At 37.3% G+C, this 23,100-nt stretch overlaps 1 pseudogene across 1 annotated transcript; it reads left to right on the forward strand.

Annotated features, from left to right (window-relative positions):
* The first annotated feature begins 833 nt into the window (after positions 1–833).
* LOC308357133 (tetraspanin-5-like) lies at positions 834–1,678 on the forward strand (annotated as a pseudogene). The gene is made up of 2 exons: positions 834–900; positions 1,148–1,678. The product of its transcript is annotated as a tetraspanin-5-like (transcript).
* The last annotated feature ends 21,422 nt before the right edge of the window (positions 1,679–23,100 follow it).

Consider the following 23,100-nt stretch of genomic DNA (forward strand, 5'->3'; position numbering starts at 1 on the left):
GGTCATATGTTCACTATAATGTCAGATTACATATTGCTTAGCAAAATGTAATGAAAAACACATTTCTACCACAGGGAAGCTTAATGACCTTGATATAATCACTTAGCTTCTCTGAGCCTTAGTTTTCTCATTTGCAAGTTTGAGATAAAGAAAAAAAGAGCAGAAAATTGCCATTAGATGAGGTTACTGGCCATAGTGACTGAAATGGCAAAACAGTGCCTGATCCCTTCTACTTTGTCTTCAACGGGCTGGTTTATCAGTATTTCCCTATTCGGTTTCTGTGCCTTCCCTCTTCTCCCTATGTATCACCCCCACCCCCCGCCACTCTCCACATTAAGGCTAGAACACAAAACAAAACAAAAATCAAGTTACTTCTCAGGACTCTAGGCAAATTCTCATCACTCTTTCAATAGAGTTCAGCCTGGGCAAACTTATATTCCCATATAAGAGGTTCTGTTCTACCTAATAAAGATTCAGCAGCAGCTTTTCCTTGCTATGTAAGCAAATTAAAGGTAGAAAAACAGAGGACATAAAGAGATGGCTTAACTTTAAAAAAATATAACCTTCCCTAAATTTTTAATACATGCCTTCTCACCAATTGTATTTGTTTGCTACTTGTCAGATTACAAGATGCTACAACTATAGGCACGCGAGCCAGTGGGCGGGCGAGGGAGTAGCGTCCTCAGGAGCATCTGTCGCAGCCGCGTTTACCCAAAACTCGGAGGCCGACAGAGGGACGTATCTCCGGATGGGCAGACGTGGGCTCTCGCCTTGGGCTCGGAGCCAGCTTCGGCGAGGCTGGGGCTTGCAGCGCGCGGCTTCTCTGCCAGCTCATGGCCACCCAGGCTTTGGCGGCCTCAACGCGCAGGGGGCTGGAGGTGCGGGAGCCGCTCTCCACCGGTGAGTCCCCGCGCAGCACTTAGCCCCGGCCGCCGCGGCGCCGCCCAGAGCCGCGTCCAAGATCCCCTGCTTCCCTCCGGGCTACTCTGAGCAATGCTGCTCCCAGGATCCAAACTCAGGCTGCCGGGGCAAGTGTCTTCATGAACCCAGAGGGTGTCCCGGAAGCACTACAACGGTCTTGAAGTCAGTTGTTGCAACAAAGACTTCATATTTGGCTTCAATGTCCTATTTTGTTACTTGGAAATAGCATTTCTTGGAATTGGACTGTGGGCGTGGAATGAAAAAGGAGTTCTGTCTAATATTTCTTCCACCACCGATCTCGGAGGCTTTGACGCAGTCTGGCTCCTCCTCGTGGTGGGAGGAGTGATGTTCATTTTGGGATTCGCAGGGTGCATTGGAGCCATACGGGAAAACACTTTCCTTTTGAAGTTCTGGCAGTGCTGTGGGGCTTTTGGAGCTGATGATTGGAACCTAAATATTTGCTTCAATTGCACAGATTCCTACGCAAGTCCAGAGCGATGCGGCGTGCCATTCTCTGGCTGCACCAAAGACCCCGCGGAAGATGTCATCAACGCTCAGTGTGGCTATGATGCCAGAAGCTGACCAGCAGATTTTAATCTACATGAAAGGCTGTGTGCCCCAGCTTGAGAAGTGGTTGCAGGACAATTTAGCCATGGTGGCTGATATTTTCCTAGGCATTGCATTGCTACAGATTTTTGGGATCTGCCTGGCTCAGAATTTGGTTAGCGATATGGAAGCTGTCAGGGCCAGCTGGTAGAGCCCTGCCTCACTGCTGTATGACAATGGATGGACCCAGCCTTCCTGACTCTCCAGCGTGCCTGGCCACATCCACGCCGCAATCCCACGGGATGGAACTGCCGAGAACTTGGTTTTGGGCGGGTACAACTGGGAAATGCTGCTCACTGACTGAATTAAAAAGATAACCAGTATGAAAGTCGTTGGGCCGTGCATCTCTGCTGTATCCATGAATTATGGATGGTTGGATACTTACCAAAAAAGAAAAAAAGGGAGGGTGAAGGACCCAGCTCTACTTGAATTTGTGGAACACACAGTCTTGTTCTCTCCTTCAGTGATCGGAGGGCTGGGACAGGCGGTTTTTGCTCTTCGTCAGACCTGGAAGGGACTTTCTGGTCCATGGCCTAAAGAAGTGCATCTTTCCTAAAACTCAACCCCTAACCTGGGAGGGCTGTGGGGTTTTTTGTTTTGGTTTGGTTTGGGGTTTGGGGTTTTTTTGTTTGTTTGTTTTGTTTTTTGGCATCCCTTCACTGTACATTTCAGGGACCTGTTAAAACTATCATCCCCAGAAGAAAACAGCTTGTCTTTGGTTCAGATGTTGTGATCACATCCAACAAGTCATGTTGGTGGGCATGCCTGGTCCCTCCTGGAGTGTCTCTTTTAAGGGGACTTGTGTGTTTCATGTGTATGGAGTAAGGGCTTTGGAACACTTAATGATGCTGAATTTTAACAGGACAGATTGTTGTTGTCAGTAGACCTGAGCTGTATTTTCCATGAAATTCAAGGAGAAAATGAGGTTAATGGAGAGGCATTAACTAATACCCCTCACTCCAGCCCACCAAATTAGTTGTTGGATTCTTTGGAAACTGGAATATTCTGGGTTTTGTTCTGCTTTTTTCGTGTGTTTTTGTTTTTGTCTCCCAAAAGTGGGAGCTAGGATACAGTTTCTCTTAAAGCATTTTCTTACTCAACTCAAATATTATTATTATTATTTTTTTTTTTTTTTGGTGGACTCTCCCTGCATGATCTGTGAATCTGACTCTACCAGCTCCTTTTCCTGCCATCTTTCCTACAAACATTTATAAATGTTATTTGGTTAGCATTTATTTCATAAGTTCACCACTCTGAGCAGTGTGGCATGTCCTCCGTGGCCAGGGAGGGTCCCGCCGGCTGGGCTATTGTAAGTGCTTCTTGGACTCCATGATCCTTTTACCCTATCAGTCTTCAGGGCCCTGTCTGCAGCCCCTCCCCCCTTCTCTTTGAATGGAATCGCACCTAATTCTGAAACAGTGTTGACACAATCAGAAATATCCTAATTTTTTTTCTTCTTATTCTGGTTTCAGTTTGCTTTTGTTGAAAGAAACAGTACATGGCCAGAGCTCCTTCTGTTCTCATAGTGCAGACTAACCGTCAGGATGGTAACAAAGCACAAATACTTTGGAAGGCAGTGCATCGATGGGACAAGTGTTCTGTGACCCAAAGTGGGAAACCACTTTCAGGTGCTGCCACTCACCTGTCCCCACCAGCCTGGGGAGGGATGAATTATGCCCTCTGATTTGAACTCAGCTGGTTTCTGCTAGGAGCTCCCTCTCCTGGGGAGCAGATCATAGTCTGTGGAATGCTGGGAAAACCACAAATGTCTTTTGCAGTGATGACCCATTTGCCAACACAAAACTGGGCGTCCAGAGAGCAGGCTTTAAGGAAACTTAGCAAGGTTTTCTTTTTTTTTTTTTTTTTAAGAGCAATTTCTTTTTTTTTTTTTTCAATTTTATTTATTTATTTGACAGAGATCACAAGTAGGCAAACACAGGCAGAGAGGGGGCTGGGGGGAAGCAGGCTCCCTGCTGAGCAGACAGCCTGATGCGGGGCTTGATCCCAGGACCCTCGGATCATGACTTGAGCTGAAGGCAGAGGCTTTAACTCATTGAGCCACCCAGGCACACCTTAGCAAGGTTTTCTGTTTTAGCCCCATGTTGCATCACTGCGGCTGATGAATGTGTTAAGCTGCTCAGAGGAAGGACAAAGATTCTTTGAAAATTGTCTCTGGAGTGTGGGTGTGTGTATGACTGCATGTGTGTTTTTGTGTCTCTGTACAGTTGGAGATGTTCATTCCATATCCCGGCTGTAAGATGATTCTGTGTCATCTCTGCCCACATGCAGTTGTCATTCTGTGGTGTCATTGCAACATGGAGAAGACTTGAATCCTGCGGTTGGCACTATCTCTTTTTATTACCTCATTCTCCAGTGAACTCCATCTGACCAGTTGATTCAAAATCAGGCAAGATGCCCTCCCTTTGGCACATCCAGTGAAAGGCTAATTGGCAAATCCAAGTGAGTTCTAAATTTTAATTAATTACCTTTTATTTTTTACACTTGAGAGTGGTTGTAATTAAGGTTGTCATTAATAAACTGGTTCTTCCTTAAAAAAATGCTACAACTATATATTTTCACAGCATCCTGTGAAAATTTTCACATTTATCACACATGACAAAGTAACTTTTACTACATCTCAACATTTAGTATGAAATTACCAACTCAAGAAACATTCTTTTTAGTTTTTTTCTTAACTTATGGCTAGTATGAATTACTTTGGCATCTTATTTAATAAATTGTAATAAAACAGACTAAAACCTGTTTTTAGAACTTGTCTATTCTAACAGACAGGAAAACATACCCAATTAAAAAGAGTTAAGAAGCATAAGCACTGAGTTGACAAAAATAAAACCAGAGAATATTTAATTATGTGATGAGTTCAGATTATGTAGACAATATTGAAAATTATGAGAAAGAAATCCCAAAATATTTTTCCCCTTTTGGTGGCAGAATTTTTAAGTTGTGAATTAATGAGATTGTGTTTTTAGCTTTCTACTTCATATTGCCTTATTTTAAACCTCCATAAATCATGTCTAATTTTTTTTAACTAAACATGAATGAAATGACAAAAGCTTTTAATAATTCATAAAGCAGTAAAAGAAACAACTAAAATCACAGAAACTCTGTGATTTTTTTTATTGATACCCACATTTTCATAGTAATTATAAAACAAAACATCTCTACTTCACATGGATTATTTGGCATCAAGTATTTTAGAGAGACTGATTCGGTACAGATATGTAGAACTACAGTTTAGATTTATACTCGGAAAAATCTAACAGTACTGAATGACTTAACTGGAAAGAGTGGCTGAGTTTAAGTAATTTTGGTTTATTTTATTGATATTTTATAAATACAATGAAGATTTCTTTAGGATTCATTTACTCCTTGGTATCAAATGAAACTCTAAGGATATTTATATGATCAATACTTGTGAATTTAACAACAGGCTATGCCATGTTTAGCCCCAGACCTGGAAGAAAGCAATTGAGAAGGTATACAAACTTTACATTTCATAGTTCTAACCCGGGTTCTTGTGTCAATGGGTCCCTAATTCTAACTGAATTAAGTCCAAATTCACAGTCTACAATGACAATTTTCCACTTTGAGAACTGTTACGGACTAAACTGTCTACCTTCGAAATCCCTATGTTGAAGCCCTAAGCCCATGTGACTTTATTTAGAAATAAAGCCTTAAAGGAGGTAATTGAGGTTAAATGGTATTAAAAGGTTGGGGTCCGAATACTGTATGGAAAGTACCCTTATAAGAAGAGATAGAACCACCAGAGCTTTCTCCCTCTCCACATGTGCATGAGGACACAGCAGGGAGGTAGCCATCAACAAACCAGGAAGAGAGGTCTCACTAGAAACCAACCCTAACGGTGACCTTGATCTTGGATTTCTAGAGTCTAGAACTGTTAAAAAATAAGTTCTTGTTTAAGTTGCTCCATCCGTGGCATTTTTTATGGCAGCTCAAACCAACTAATACAGGCATCTACTCTGCCTTTTCAGTCTTACCTCCTCCTCCTCCTGTTGGAACTGCATCCTATCTTTCATTTACAAGCTTTTTCTTATGTACGTCCCACATTTACCTGCTAGAATTCTACCTAAATGCTGAAGCCTGTGTCAAATCCACCTTGAAAATAGAATTTGTTCTTCTTTCCCATCTGTCCTCCTCCCCCAATAACATAGAATCTCTACTGCTTGGAGTCCCATTAACATTTTGCTTATCTCCAGTGTAGACATGATATGCTGTCTCATATTTTATGTTTGGTCATCTGTCTCACCTCTTCTATTGGATTCATGAGACCATATATCAATTAGTTAACTCTTTTTGAGTGTCTACTGTGTGCCAATACATGGTTACCACTTACTAGGTGTTTTTTTAATCGAATTCATTAGAAGAATGAAAAGAATAACAACAATAATAATAATAGGCAACAGAAAAAGGCAGCTTTCAACTCAATAGAAGTTGTGTCTCACAATCACAGGTATTAGAAAGTAAGGAACAGTCAGTGTCCCACCAACACTGTACTTTTTCCAACAAGTTGTTGAAGACAGAAGTCTTTTATAAGGAAGGATGGGATGAGATTAACTCCTCATTTCCTTTCAGTTACTCTATACTGGGCCTTGAACAAAGATATATTAAGTAATTTTTAGTTCTATTTGAGTTGGCTGTGTATCAGGCTAGGTAACTAGTGTAATCCCTGTGTAGTTATCAACAAATAACAGTATATGTAACTAAACAAAGGTAAGCAACACAAACTAATTTATATCTCACTATACTGTACTGCTTCCTTTATGCTGGAATCCTTTATGTGGAACTCATATGAGCTCACTATTGAATTTGTGGGGTTAATAATTTTTTCTCTCATTTAGAAAGAAGAAGCTATGTAAAATTTTGCCCCAGACTCTTTACTTAAAATAGTTCCCAGTACAGAACATTTTCTTTCTATTTTTCTTCTCACTCCGGCTGCCTAAAAATCTTTTTACTCCCTTGCTATCATTTTATGAATTATTCTGTATCTGGCCTTAACATAGGATTTCATGAAACCATAGAGATATCTCTATCTCTGTAGATACACCTCTATTTTTTTTAAGAATTTATTTATTTATTTGACAGATAGAGATCACAAGTAGGCAGAGAGGCAGGCAGAGAGAGAGGGAGAAGCAGGCTTCCTGCTGAGCAGACAGCCTGATGTGGGATTCAATCCCAGTACCCTGGAATCATGACCTGAGCCAAAAGCAGAAGCTTCAACCCACTGAGCCACCCAGGCACCCTGTGATACACCTGTATTCTAATGGAGACTTTTGGAATGCAAACTAAAGCATAATTAGTCTGAAAAGTACTGACCTGGAGATAATTTTTATGATATTTATTTTAAAAATTAAGTTGAAACCTAACATGCATTTCAGGTAACCTACTTGACACATCACTTTAAGTTAATGACTAGTTTTTCTTATCTTTTAAAACATATGCAAAAAAAAAACCAAAAACCTTTACAACATATTATAGAGCTGTTTTTTCCCCCGGGATGAGGTTTACATCTTTATTTATTTTTCAAAGATTTATTTATTTCAGAGAGAGAGATAGAGAGATCATGTGGGGTGGGGGAGAGAGAGGGGGACAGAAGCTGACTCACCACTGAGAGCAGAGCTTGATGCAGGCCTTGATCTCACAAGCCTGATATCATGATCTAAGCTGAAATCAAGTCACCCCAAGGTTTGCATCTTTAATACAAAATATATTTTGAGGGGCACCTGGGTGGCTCATTTACTTAAGCATCTGCCATTTTGCTTAGGTCATCAACCCCAGGATCCTGGGATGGAGATCCTAAGATGGAACCCCCAGTGGGCTTCCTGCTCAGTGGAGAGTCTGCCCTCTCCCTCTGCCCCTCCCACTGCTTGTGTTCTCTCTTTCTCAAATAAATAAATAAAATCTTCAAAAGAAGAAAATATATTTTGACAATTCTCTATTTCAAAATATGTCACATCAAATCATGTTTTTTCCCAATTAACCTAGAGCCTGAGAATTCTCAGATTATGATAGTAAAAATTTCATATTTATGCACTCCCTCCTTTGAAAGATTATATATCAGTGCTCGTTGCCATGTAACTTGTCTGCCTTGTATAAAAGTAGTATACCTCTATACCCAATTGATTTTAGGCTTGGCCATGTTACTTGATTTAGCCAATGAAATAGGAACAAAAGCAAAAATATATCAGTTCTGTGCAGAAGCTTTAATAGCCATTGCATATATTGGTCAGTTTCTTATTTCTGCCCTTGCCATGAAAGAACAGCATATATTCAGAGAATTTCTCCTTTAGCCTTGGTTCCAGAATGAGAAAACATGAGGAGCAGACCATAGCCCTAAATCAGAAAACCTGAGTCTGACACAGCCTGAAGTTGAACTATAACTGACCTGAAGACTATTTTGCAAAGGAGACAGAAGGCTGCTACTGCAAACCACTGCAATTTGGGATTATTTGACTAAACAAAGAATTTAGATATTATAAGGGCCTTGTCAAATATCTACCAAAGGCAATCTTTACTATCTAAGACCTGGCAAATAGTTGGTATTCAGAAGACATCAAACTCTAGCTTCTATTGGTAAGTTTATCTGAAAATCCAACAAATTATGTTCTTAGGCCTGTAGCCTTTAAAATTTTCCCTGGAGACCTCCACTTCTTGTAGATGGAGTAGGCATACTTCTTTCTATTTTTCCCCACTGAGTAAAATTGAAAGCCTGGGCATTCTAAATAAAATAAAGATAAGGAGAGACTCTAAAAGATGGAGAGAAGGAAATAGGTAGTTCAGGGACCTCAGAAACTGATGATCAACAATGTTTAGTAGTCTAGGTTTTCTTTTGGCCTCATATATCCTAGACTTGAAGCCAAAGAAATGGGCAACAAGGAAGTATAATACAGCACAGGAAAAAATTCACAATTAAAGCCTGTTTTCTCTATTCAAAGGTGCAGCCTCACAAGACAGAACTTTTAAATAATAGCTGCTTTACTCCAGGGAAACACCACAAAAAAAAAAAAAACAAAAAAAAAACAAAAAACTGTGGCCCCACTCCAACCACACCAGCAAATGCTAAGTGGAGAACTTGGACTTCTAACCTGCAAGGCTGTCATGGCAACTAAACATGGCACTGGAATGCCAAACAAGGAAGTGGAAGTTTTACCCCCACTGTATGGTAACAAAGAGGACACCCTGCCCCCTCTCCACTACAATATTGTCAAAGGAGACCTAGGGGGCAGTCAAAACATTTGCCATTATGAGGTTGTAATGAGGTTGATTTCACCATAATGTCAATGGAGCCCACAAGAAGACCACCCTACCTAGCAGTAACAAAGATCCTCCCCTGCCCTGAATGCCACCACAAATAAAACAGTATATGCTGCTTAAAATTACAATGGAAGAAAGATATTTGATGAAAACACTTATCAAAAGAAAGCAAGACTGACTATATTACTGTCAGATAAAATAGACTTCAGAGCAAAGACAATTATGAGAAACAGGGACATTATATAATGGTAAAAAGTCCAATCTACCACAGCGATAAGATACAGCCATCATAATTCTTTGAGCACCAAACTGTTGCTGAGCTGCAAAATGTATAAATCAAAACCTGAGAGAACTGAAAGAAATGAACGTGTTCACAAGTATAATTGGAGACTTCAAGACCCCTTTGTCAACTACAACTAGAAGTAAAATTAGCAGTTATTTCGAAGAGTTTAATAATACCATTCATCAATAGGATCTAATTGGCATTTATGGAACATTGTACCTGATAATAGTAGAAAGCATGTTCTTTTCAAATTCTCATGGAATAAATACCAAATATATCATTATCGTAGGCCATGAAACTTCAACAAATTATAAAACTTGAAGGAATCCTGGGCAGCTCAGTCAGTTAAGCACCTGCCTTCAGCTCAGGTCACGATCCCAAGGTCCTGGAATTGAGTCCCACATCAGGTTCCTTGCTCAGTGAGGAGTCTGCTTCTCCCTCTCCCTCTGGCTGCTGTTCCCCCTGCTCATGCTCTTTCTCCTTTTCTTTCTCTCCAACAAGTAAATAAATCAATCTTAAAAAAATCCGAAGGCTTGAAATCCTACAGTGTGTGCTCTCTGACCACAATGAAATCAAACTAGAAATAAATAACAGAAAAATAATAAGAAAACTTGAAACACTTGAAAATTAAATCACACCCTTTTAAATAATCCACGAATCAAAGTTTTAAAGAACATTTTAAAAAGTGCCTTGAGTTAAATGAAAATAGAACAAATCAAATTTTGTGGCTTACAGATAAAACAGTGCTAAGAGGAAAATTTGCAGCACTAAAGAGATGCATTAGAAAAAAAAAAAAAGGTCTAGGGGGGTCTGCATGGTTCAGTGGGTTAAAGCCTCTGCTTTCAGCTCAGGTCATGATCTCAGAGTACTGGAATCGAGCCCTGCATCATCGGGCTCTCTGCTCAGCAGGGAGCCTCCTTCTACCTCTCTCTCTGCCTGGCTCTCTGCCTAGTCTCTCTCTGTCAAATAAATAAAAAATCTTAAAAAAAAGAAAACATCTCAATACAACAATCTAAGCATGCAACTAAAAAACAAACAAACAAACAAACCAAAAAAAAAAAAAAAAAGAAAGAAGAGCAAAACAAGCCTGAGGAAAACTGAAAAAAAAAAAAATCAAATGAACGTAAAAGAATAAATAAAGTGAAAACAGGAAAACAACAGAGAAAAATCAATTAAACTATAAGCTAGTTCTTTGTAAAGTGTAATCAAATGAACAGATCTCCAGCAACAATGGCAAAGAAAAAAACAGAGATGACACACAAGGAAATGTTATGGGATATTATTACAGACACTGGTGACTTAAAAGAATGAAAGGGGCATACTCCAAATAACTTTCCTTACATAATGTGACAGTTACCACAAAATGGACCAATTCTTCAAAGAAAACAAATAACCACAACCCCTCTGATATGAAACAGACTGAATATCCCCATAACTACTAAGACAATTGAACTTGTAATTTAAAAACTCCCAGGAAAGAAATTTGAAAGACAGGCATCTTTACTGGAAAACTCCACAAACTTTTAAAGATGAATTAACAGCAATTTCATAATCTCTTTTTAGAAAATAGGAAAAAAGGAAAGGAACATTTTCTTTCTCTCTTTCTTTCTTTCTTTCTTTCTTTCTTTCTTTCAGGAACACTTTCCTATTCATTTTATGATATTAGTGTCACAAAACATCCTTAAAATATTCACGAATAAAATTGAGAAAAAAATATTATACACCATGACCAAGTGTTCTAGTATAGCAGTCTAATTGAGTATTTGAAAATCAATGAACACAATCCATCCTATTAACAAGCTAAGGAAGAAAAATTGCATCATCCTATCATCCAATCCAGGAATTAAAAAAGACAAATTTTAATGATTCATAATAAAAGCGCTCAGAAAAGTAGAAATGGAAGGGGAAATTCCTCAATAGACTAAGAAAAGAATAACAGTTATCATTATACTATGGTGAAAGATAATGCTTTCTTCCTAAAACTGGGAACAAAGCAAGGATGTCTGTTCTCATCCTTTCTATTCAGCACAACACTGGGAGTTCTAACAAGTACAAAAACGGCAAAAAATGGAAATGAAAAACAGAAAAGGAAGAAATAAAACTGACCTATTTGGAGATGATATGATTTATCCCATTAAAACTTATGGAACCTAAAATTTACTCCATATTGAATATTATATTATTATCTTATTGGTCTTACTTGTTACAATAAGTTTCATGAGAACATAATATGAAAATGCTAACAAAAGACAAGTTACTTCAAAGTTTTCATTTATCTTTGCTGTTTGATTCCAAGCAAGGTCATTCCTATTTGGATAGGGTATGTAGTGTTATATTGCTTTGAGGTTAAAAGAAGAGATTGTTTAGATCCCTCCACTGTTGAATGCCAGGATTGAGTTCCTGGGCCTAAGACCAGGCAGTGACCCACAGAAAGCATAAGAAAAAGAAGGATGGATGGTTGGACACATTCAGGACAACTTTTTAAAGGCCGCCCAATGAAAAATGTATGGAAAGTGTGGACTGTGAAATTTGAGCATCTCTTGGAATTCAGCTCGTATATGATGAGCTATAAACTTTCCCTAATAATTGATTATCTTGGCACACCCTTTGAGATGCTGCTCAGAACAATGCAAAGTTATGAAAAAAAATAAGAAATATTGAGATGGGGGTTAAATTTTACTGCTTCTCATCCATTCATTCCAAAGAAAACTTTCATCCCATAGCTTCAAACTTTGATACTCTGACTTCACTTCCTTTCTTTCAACTGAAGTCATGATGTACTCTTCAGTTATATGCCCAAGAGTGGGACTTGTTTTCTTTCCATCAACTAACATTATGCTGGGCCAAAGATATACTGTATAAATAAAACAAGTTTCTGCTTATAATATGTAAAAATGTTTTGTACAAAGTGTTCTGCCCAAGTCTAGATTGTCCGTTTTTCTCTTATTGTGCTTTTGCATCCAGAGAGCAACTTAGATCTTTGGTGTGATTTGAATATATTTAGAAATCACATTTATAAATCCTCACTGTGATTTCTATGACTATTTATTGAGTGTAAGTCCAAGCTGGAGAACAAAACTAGGTAGTATACTGCATCAGTGACCCAAGGCAAATTAAAAAAAAAATTGTTTGTTTTAGATAATGGTCAAAGCAATAGGGAAATGATTACTTATTAATCAAAGTCCCCTTGGAATCATGGTAATATTATCTTCATTACAGAGATATTATGCGCACACACACAAAATAAAAATAAAACCAAAAAGATATCATACATACATATATATGTACATTTATTTAAGGTGAGATAGAGAATGGGTAAGAGAAAGAGACAGAGAACACCAACAACCATTCTGAAAACTTTATTTTGAATGTAAATCATCTTGGTGAAATGTTGGTAAAGAGTACATGGAAATGTTGGTAAAGAGTACATGGAAATTCCCTCCTACTTCATTTGCAAATTTTAAGTTGAAAATTATTTGCTAATTCTTAAAAAGTGATATTTTGAAAATAAAACTTCATGAAACTTCTCCCCAATTAAAACTTGTTCAGGGACAAAGGTAACAGTAGGAATCACTAGTGGTATATAGATAAATAGAATAATGTTTATGTTGTTAATGCTTGTTTACATTTAAAGATAGTTTCATGAAGATTCAATTTTCAGGCATTTTACTGGTAGGGACAGTCTTTCCTACAGATTACAAAAAAACTATAGAATTACTAGCAGAGTAGAAATGTCATGCTTAAGAGTAATACAAGATACATATAACAAGCTGGGGAACAAAGGCAGTGTTGAAATAGCATTTCATCCTTTCTATCCATCCAAGAATAGAGAATACATGAATCACGTTGACTTAACATCGAGTCTTTTTGTCTTCTGCAGTGACTTTCTCATGTGTGTATATATAATGCTATTTTTGGAAGGAGAAAATGGATATTCCGATAAATAAAAATAGGGTTATAAAATACATAATGCATAACTGACACTGATTTAAAGAAACAAGGTATCTGTGACATCCATTCTGAAAATGGGAGAGCTCACTTCCTAACCCAATTCAGGAAATTTAAACAAATGAAAATAATGATTAGTTCTAATGGGCTTGTCCATCTTATAATTCAGATATAAACCAAACAAGGAACAATTTTTATTAATCCTGATTTTTAAGGAAAATTTGTGAACTAGTAAACAAATGGCCTCTGATTATGTTTCTGCAACCTGAACATGGGTCACCGACTTTGTTTTTGGATTTTGGAAAGGAGTAAGAAAGGAAGGAAATGCTTCCAATTTGCTTTAGCTGGTTTAGTTTTTACCACAATTCCTTACTGTATTCAGAAAATTAAAATCATTAAATACCAAGAAGTTCAGAAGATACTAGAATTAAATGAATTATCAGAATTAAATACTTTCCACAGGACAGTTACTCTATTACATAAGATTTAGACTCAGAACGGAAGAGGTAGAAGTACAAATTGAAATCTGGAAGTAAGAATTATTTTAATAATGTTTCAGTGTCTTACATACCAATTGAGTTTTGGGCATTTTAATTTAATTTTTAACAATTTTCCTATTTTTCTAAAATTTATCTCACCATCAATTAAGTCTGTCCCTGTCATCTTTATCAGAAGCCATTTCCAAGTTAAACTGGCTAAACTAAATCCATTTCAGACTTTAATATGTAGCTTTGTACCAACACAAAAAAATCCTAACCTAAAATACACTGGACCACCACTCCAACCTTGATTTATGTTTAGAGCTTTGAACAAAAAGTTTGCATCTGTTACCCTTAATGTCTTTAATTAGCAGTTGAACCACACAAAGAATTAACATGATGTCATGTCTACAGAGCATGTAAACTAATATGAAAACAATTGATTTACAAACTCTATACTAATACAAATTAATCTGAATTAAGTTTAATCCCCAGTCATTAACTGACTGAGTGTGGCTGTTGGTAGCTACAGAATGGTGATTTCCATCTGTGAATTTTAGGGACAGAACTTAATCATAGATTCTGTATGGAGAAATGAAAGCATAGACCATGATTGTTCCTTGCACAGAAGAGCTAGAGAAGCAAAACTGAAATATACAACTTAAAAACACATAGGAAGCTTTTCTTAAGTGTTATAATTAACTTTTGGCAAAGGGGATGTTTCAGGCATGTTGACTCTGGCTGTGATAGGCACACCACCCCTCTTACAAAGTGGATTCATCTGTTCTGAAGGAGAATTTGCTCTTGCTTTTAGCAAACATGAAATCATAATGGCCAATATGTTCCTTCTTTTTTTTTAAAGCAGAATTATTACAATTTACCGTGGACAGAAAGGACATCATTATTAAGTACCAATCCCTAGGAAAGATGCTTAGATTTTGGGAAAATAATACCCCAAGTCTTCAGAGCTAATCAACAGGTGTGTACTCTCAAACCAGAGAAGGTTATCATTCAACCATCTCATATTTATTGGGAGTGCCAGAAAAATGTTTTATTTGTCCCATTTACCAAACACATATTTATTTGTCCTTAAATATTATGGGTTCTCCTCTGTTTTTTTTTAAGTATTGTTTTTGTTTTGCTTAGTTTTGCTGTTTTTTTTTTTTAAGCAATACTTGTTCAAACTAGAGTAAAGTTAGCTTGTACTCATTTTAGAGTGCTAGAAACTCAACATGAATATCATCAGAATATAACAAAAATGTTGGTTTTGCTTCCATTAGCCAGTTCCCATAATTGCATGCATACTATTTTTCAGAGAATTGGAAACCAAGAACAATTGTATTAAATTATGAAAAATATTTTACTCTTTTTGACTTGGAGGTCATGTTCACTTAGTTTGTCAGAAAACTCTATAGCTTATGTTGGAACAAAATTCAGGAGTGTTTTATGATTATAAGTTTGATAATTATAAAGCTATATAATAGCTATATAATATCAAAATGAGGGTCATTGTATTTATTGTATATACAATTATATACATACAATTATTGACATTATATACATTATATATATGTATATATAATTATATACATTACAATTATTGAAATACAATGTATGTCATTGTATTTATATATTTGTATATATTGTATTTATATAGGCTCTTTTATAGACATCTTACTCATTGTCATAATAACTGAGGCTATCATGACCATGGTCTGGGCCACGCATGAAGCCCTAAACAATCCTGACAGACTGCAGCTCATTAAGGGACAGTCATTTTGTTGAAATGTCTATCAGCTGGCAGGGATGCACTGATATGAATAGGCCCAAACCAATAGGCCCATTTGTTAGAGCAGTAGCTTCTCTGATACATGATGAGACAATCAAGCCAAGCTGCCTTCCACACAAAGACATAATTAATCAAATGGACAAATAAGTGTTTCAAAAATTGCTCTAGTATATTCTGTCTAGACAGAAGTTTCCATGGGATCATTGGCGTTTGCATCACAGTTAATGACCACTCTGTACAATGAAGTTTCCCCTTCACATACACTTCTCTACTCCCTCTCCAGTATCCCTGATCTCAGTGCTACAACCATTAAAAAACACACGTGGAGAAAAACAGACAAAACGGGGGAACAAAGAAGCATAAAGGAGAGCCTCGAGCATCTGATTTCCCTATCAGAAAATCTAATAGTTCCATTTCAGGATTTATAAAAGTAATTGTCAATTTTTTATTGTGATTTCAATACTTAACAATAATTGAAACCAACCTTAAATCATGACTCATGACTTTTAATGCGGTAAAATAAGTAGAGTGGCTTCACTGCTGTGTTTACTGATACAACTTAGGTCACATTAACGACTTAAACTATATTTAAAAAAATTAAACTGTGGAAGAGATTATGCTGAGTGAAATACGTCAAGCAGAGAGAGTCAAGTATCATATGGTTTCACTTATTTGTGGAGCATAACAAATAATATGGAGGACAAGGGTAGATGGAGAGGAGAAGGGAGTTGAGGGAAATTGGAAGGGGAGGTGAACCATGAGAGACTATGGACTCTGAAAAACAACCTGAGGGTTTTGAAGGGGCAGAGGGGGTGGTGGGAGGTTGGGGGAACCAGGTGGTGGGTGTTAGGGAGGGCACGGATTTCATGGAGCACTGGGTGTGGTGAAAAAACAATGAATACTGTTACACTGAAAAGAAATAAAAAATTAAAAAAAATTAAACTGTAAATCTTTAAAATGTTAAATGAAAATTTAGTAAAGTCTTGTGGGAAAGGGAGACTACATCTTCAGTCTCTGGAAAATGACACATTTATATTAGGTATGAGTATGACTGCTTTCTAACCTTGTGTTTTGAAAATCATTGAGTAATATTTAATCAGGGTAAGGGCTACCACTACTTTGTACCTAATAAAACATATTCTCTATGGGTAACTGAATCTATTTGTCTTTGAAGGTAGTTTCCTGTTACTTTATGATGGCTTTTGAGGTTTTCATCATTACTCTCCATCTTCCCCCCAAAAGACAGCTTATCAAAGTATTCTTTCCTATCACCAAAAGGACAATCTCTCAGAAATGTTCTGATGGATGCAATATTCTCCATCTTGATAGTTTAAGAAGCACAAAAATTGCTAAGTTCATGTCTGTTGGGAGTCTTGTATAGTACTTGAAATAAGAGTTTGATTCTTTGCAAAATATATAACAGGGAAGTTTATTGAAATTTTCTTCTCAGATTGTATTTTTCCCTTTTCAATTTCTCTTATTTTTTTTAATATCTCTTTACAGGGAGCTGAATGCCTTTGTAGTGTCCCTTGAGGACATGTTCCTTTCCTGATATTTAAGTTTTTATTTTTTTTTTAAATTTATTTATTTATTTGTCAGAGAGAAAGAGAGAGAGACAGAGCATACAAGCAGGCAGAGAGGCAGGCAGAGGTGGAGAGAGAAACAGGCTCCCCACTGAGCAAGGAGCCTGACACGGGACTGGATCCCAGGACTCTGGGATCATGACCCGAGCCGAAGGCAGTGGCTTAAACCACTGAGCCACCCAGGCATCCCTAAGTTTTTTTTATTTTTAAAAGCATATGACAATGGAATCCTTTGCTGGTGGCAAGCATGAAGAGAGAATTTTGAGGCTTTAGAGTCAGGGTGTGCTCTGGGACAAGCACAGCAAGACAACTGGTGATGTTTTCAAGACTTGAAAGGAGAGGTCTCCCAGTCCTGAAAAAAATCAAGAACCCAGTCCACTATCCTGGATTGATAGTTAGTTTGATGTGTCTACTTAACTGTCCTTGGACATGGGCACTCCTAGTTCTCAGGTCTTTGGGTGTGGACTGAATTATACCAGAGGCTTCCTTGGTTCTCCAGCTTGCAGACAGCAGGTTGGTCATGGGACTTCTCAACCTCCTTAATTGTGTGAGCCAATTCTTGTAATAAATCTCAATTTCTCTTTTACTCTCTGTCTCTTGATGGAAAGATAACTACAGATGTACTATTATACATCTATATGTATATATAGAAATATATATCTTCTATCATAACTAATATATCCTATCCTGTTTCTCTGGAGAACACTGACATACACACTGGGCAACACAGAGAGAAAACTTCCAAACTCAATGAACATTAGTTATATGGTGCACTTAGGGAGGTTGGAACTCAAGACTCAGAGCCTGGGTAAGGATTTCTCTGCCTGGGCTCTTTTGGAAGTCCACTTTCAAAGAGCTATATAGTAAGGCTGAACCTTGAGTGTATCTGCAGTTACTAAGATGAATGGAAGGAAGCCCATGGACCTTTACATGACTTTCCTATATCAAACTGGTATTCCATCTTTTTGTGCCATCCTAGAATCAACAGAAATCAAATCATTATTTCTATACAAAAAATATTTCTTGCACATCTAAATATGGAAATTTTGTCCTTATGCCAAGGTTTAGCCATAGAGAAGAGTGAATGAGAACATCCTTCTTACTCCTTACTAAGGTAAAGAAGAGAACACTAATTAATTAAACTAACTCAACCAAACTAACTCAGCTAAATTAAACTAACTAGAAGAACACTAATCTATTAAATTAACTATCTGGTTAGGGTTTAAGCCATGGAATGCTTTTTTGTAAACATTTTATTGAATTCTAAGGTTCACACAGAAAAAATACACAACACATACATAGAATCTAGCTCAAGAAACAAGACATTACCAAAAAAAAAGAAACAAACAAACAAACAAACAAGACATTACCAATATCCTCAAAGCTTCCCATGGCATTCTGCCAATTGTAACTATACCAAGGGTAACCACTATCTAGATTTCTACTACTAGAATCTAATTTTGCCTGTTTCAAGTTGTGGATTCTATACTTTGAGATGATATATTCTCTTGGTATTCAGGCTGGAATGCTAGATAAATAAAAAAATAACAGATTGGTAATAGAAACAAATGAAAGAATAGGAAAATAAATAAATTGGGATAGTTATTTGATGTTATCTGGCCAATTGCTACCAGTGAAGCAGTTTGGCAGAGCATCTGCCCAGTTTGCTCACATGAAGCACTGACCTGGTTCACTTGATTCCATAGCAACAAGACTATGGATTCATCACTGAGTGATGCTAGCTATTTATATGAGGAAGATAAGTCTCTTGAAGACCCAATTTTTCAAATGTAAGAGGAACAGCAACATCATGATGTTATTAGAAAAACAATAAAATAGGGGTGCCTGGGTGGCTCAGTGGGTTAAGCCTCTGCCTTCAGCTCGGGTCATGATCTCAGGGTCCTGGGATCCAGCCCCACATCGGGCTCTCTGCTCAGCAGGGAGCTTGCTTCCTCCTCTCTCTGCCTGCCTCTCTGCCTACTTGTGATCTCTCTCTCTGTGTCAAATAAATAAATAAAATCTTTAAAAAAAAAAGAAAAACAATAAAATAATATATAATGAAATATTTTGAAAACTTTTGGATCCTTACAGTGAGACTGGGGTCAACAGGTATTTATTGTATTTTTGGTGGGAATGAAAAATATCCTACTATTGTGCAAGGGAAGTGAAAATACCTACCACAATTATAGTTGTATTTACTCTTTGATCCAATAGTCTTAATTCTGGAAATATATCTCAAAGAAATATTTTCCCATGTCTGAGATAACATATGTAATGTACAAGGTTATTCACAGCATATTAACTTTATTAGACTAGAGATATCTGAGAGTCCAAAGGATTAGAGATACCCACGAGTCCAAATTTTTATTTGAATAAACGATGGTGAATTCACACAGTGGAATTCTATGCAAGTGTGAAAATGAATGAGAAGACTTCAAAGAACCAGTTTTTAGGATATATTTTAAGTGAATAAACTGATGTTTAGGATTCTATATACACTATGCTTTGGGTATGTAAGAAAAGGGAAAACTAAGCATATATTGACATTTCTTTGTATTTGTATAAATTGTCACTGAAAAGATAAACATGAAGCTGAGAAGGAGGGAAGGATAGAGCTAAAGAGAAATGAAGCTGAGATGGACTTTTCTATACCTTTTTACAAATTATTTTGAAATACTTTTGCCTTACAGAAAAGTTATGAAATAATACACAGAATACCATATCCGTTTCTCCAAGCTTTCCCAAATAGTATTATATCACATAGCTAAAAAAATTAACACTAGTAAATACTATTAGTTGAAATACAAATTTTATTCAGATGATGCCAGTTTTTCAAATGTTCACTTTCTGTTTCAGAATTCAACCAAGAGGGTGCCTGGGTGGCTCAGTGGGTTAAGCCTCTGCCTTCAGCTCAGGTCATGATCTCAGGGTCCTGGGATCGAGTCCCACATCGGGCTCTCTGCTCGGCAGGGAGCCTGCTTCCTCCTCTCTCTCTCTGCCTGCCTCTCTGCCTACTTGTGATCTCTCTCTGTAAAATAAATAAATAAAATCTTACAAAAACAAAAAAGAATCCAACCAAGATTTCTCTTACATCTACTTGTTATGACTCTTCAGTCTTTTTTAATCTGACAGGGTCCTTATTTTTCCCCTGATTTTATGACACTTTTGAAGAGTGTTGGTCAGGTATTTTGAAGGATGTACCTTAATTTGGGTTTCCATTATGTTTTTTTTTTTTTTTTCCCACAATGATCTTAAAGGTATGCACTTTGGGGAAGAAGACCACAGAAAATTAACACTTCTTAGTACATCATTATCAGGGGGCACATGGGATATGTCTCACTACCAGTGATGTTAATCTTGATCATGAACTGAGGTGGAGTCTGAAGGTTTCTTCATTGTAAAGTCATTATTTTCCCTTTGTAATACTAAGTGTTTTAAGAAAGATAAGCTTAAATGAGATGATGTAAAAATCTGTTTCTTCTTGTATTGTCAACCAATCTTAGCATTCACCAATGGATGTTGACTACAGCAATTCCTACCATGGTGTTCTAATGGTGGCTTTTTATTTCCCTCAGTCTATGTTTATTAATTCAAATTCTTTTGTTAGGAGGAGTTGTTCCTTCTCAACCTCTTACTTATTTCATATCTTATTTATGTGAGTATAAACTCACTGTATATTTTATATGGTTTCATTTTAATTCTTTTCTGTTTCTGTCATTTAAACTTCCTTTAAAAACTCTTTTTAGGGGCACCTGGGTGGCTCAGTGGGTTAGGGCCTCTGCCTTCGGCTCAGGTCATGATCCCAGGGTCCTGGGATCGAGCCCCACATGGGGCTCTCTCCTCAGCAGGGAGCCTGCTTCCTCCTCTCTCTGCCTGCTTCTCTGCCTGCCTGTGATGTCTGTCTGTCAAATAAATAAATAAAATCTTAAAAAAAATAAAAATAAAACTAAAAACTCTTTTTAGTGGTTTTCTTAGTGTTTACAATATACATGTTAACATTATCTAAGTACATCTTTAAGTAAAAACCTACTGCTTTACACAGAGTGCAAATGCATTATAATGTATTTTAAATGTAACCCAAATCTTCCCTTCTCTCTCTTGTGACATTGTTATTTATTTCATTTATTCATATAAATAACCAAATTACTACTACTGCCCAACGTGTTGTCCTTCAGATCAGTTAAGAATAAGACAAAAAAATTTATTTTACCTTCATTTATACCCTCTCTGATGCTCTCCTTTCTTGTATGGAAATTCAAGTGTCTGATCTATATCTCTTTCTTTATGCTTGAAAATCTTCTTTTAATATTTTTTGCAGGGCAAGTCTGCTGTCTGGGAATTCTCCCAGTTGTTGTTTATCTGAGAAAGTATTTCTTTTTTTACTTTGGAAGGATAATCTCAATGGATATAGAATTCATGGATGCACAGTTTTTTCCACCTCCTAAGCATTTTAAAGATCTCATTTCACTCTGGTTGGCCTTTTTTTTTTTTTTAAATGAGAGGTCTGCTGTAATTTTTCTCTTCTTCTTTTGTATGGAAAGTGCTCTCCAATAACTTGGATTCCATCAGTATTTTCTCTTTATCTTCGTTTTCCTGCAGTTTAACTCTGTGATGTGTCTGTGCGTATTTTGAGTATTCTATTCTCTAAACTTCTGTTTCTATGCTTTGGTATCTATCATTAATTTGGAAAGTTCTCAGCCATTATTATTCCTGCAAATACTCTTTCTTCTCTGATATTCTTAATTATAGGTATATCACAATTTTTGATATTGTTCCACAGTTCTGGGAACTGTTCTCCTTTATTCCATTCCATTTCATCCCATCCTATCCCTTTTTCCTTCTTTTTGTCTCATTGCATTGCAGTATGAGAAGTTTCTATTTACTTATATTCAAACTTAGTGATTCTTTCCTCAGCCGTGTTCAGTCTACTGATGGCACCCATCAAAGGTGGTCTTCATTTCCAATACCGTTTTTCACATCTACCATTTCCTTTTCCTCCTTTCTTATAGTTCTCATCTTTCTGCTGACAGTCCATCCGGTCTTACACGTTATCTAATTTTCCCTCGAGAGCTTTGACGATATTAGTCATTGTTACTTAAAATTTCCTGAGATAATTTCAACATCTTTTTTATATTTCAGTCTGGTTCTGATACTTGTTTTGCCTCTTCAGATGGTGTTTATTCTTGCCTTTTAGAATGCCTTGTGAATTTTGTTGAGACCAGACATATTGTTCAAAGTGACAGTAACTGAGGTAAGTAGGTCATTAGTATGAGGGGTTATGTTAATCTGTCTAGGAGTTTGGGTACATTGCGTGTTTATTTTCACAGTAAGCACCAGAGGTTTTGCATTACTCTGGTGATCTTGTTTTTCTTCCCTCTCGGCTTTCAGTTTCCTTTTGTACTACTTTTAGAGAGTGTGTGTGTCTTGCAGCCCTTTTTCTATAATCCACCTTTATTACTTCTGGAGGTTTGTTAGTATTGTGATAGGTTATGGAGGAAAAAAAAGGGATGTGCTCTAATTTTCTGATTAAGTGTCCATCTTTTAATGTGACTGTCTTGGGGATTTGGCCTATGAAGTATTTCTGCTTCTCCTCCAGGAGCAGAGCTTTGATCACTCCTATCCGATAGTCTCCTCTCCAGCTGTAATATTTCTAGTATATTTCCTCATGTCCTTTTCTTTGTGGACCCCGCCTTAGGTGACATGGGAAGGTCTGACTGGTCTAGGGTGGAGTGTATTTCCTTTTGCCAAACTGATTCACACTTTAGTGATGTCCTCCATCCTGGAGATTAGGACCTTGTAAGAGAGGAAGGGTTTGTGAGAGTTTCGCAACAGCTACTGCCCTCTTTGCCTGTCAGGACCAGGGAAATGGAATGGAATGGAATGCAACAGAGGAGGACAAGAACTGTGGAAGAACAAGGACCAGCTCCTTAGGAGCTTTCTCTGATCTCCCAGTGAAAATGATGGGGTTCCTGGAGGAAAAGCCTGGGAAGGTATGGGGGGCCCTTCTAACTGTAGCCTCAAGAAGCTTCTCACTGCCTATAGTCTCTCTGCAGTCTGGTAATTCCTAATGCATACTGCATAAATGATCCTTGACTGGCAGCTCCTGCTCCAGGTAAGCCAGTCTCAGGAGTGTTATCTCTTTGGATGCACCAGACTCTTGAGTTTTGGGGAATGCAGTTTGTTCTGCAGCCTCATTTC

Source organism: Martes martes (genome assembly GCF_963455335.1).
Source record: "Martes martes genome assembly, chromosome: 16".
Lineage (NCBI taxonomy): Eukaryota > Metazoa > Chordata > Mammalia > Carnivora > Mustelidae > Martes > Martes martes.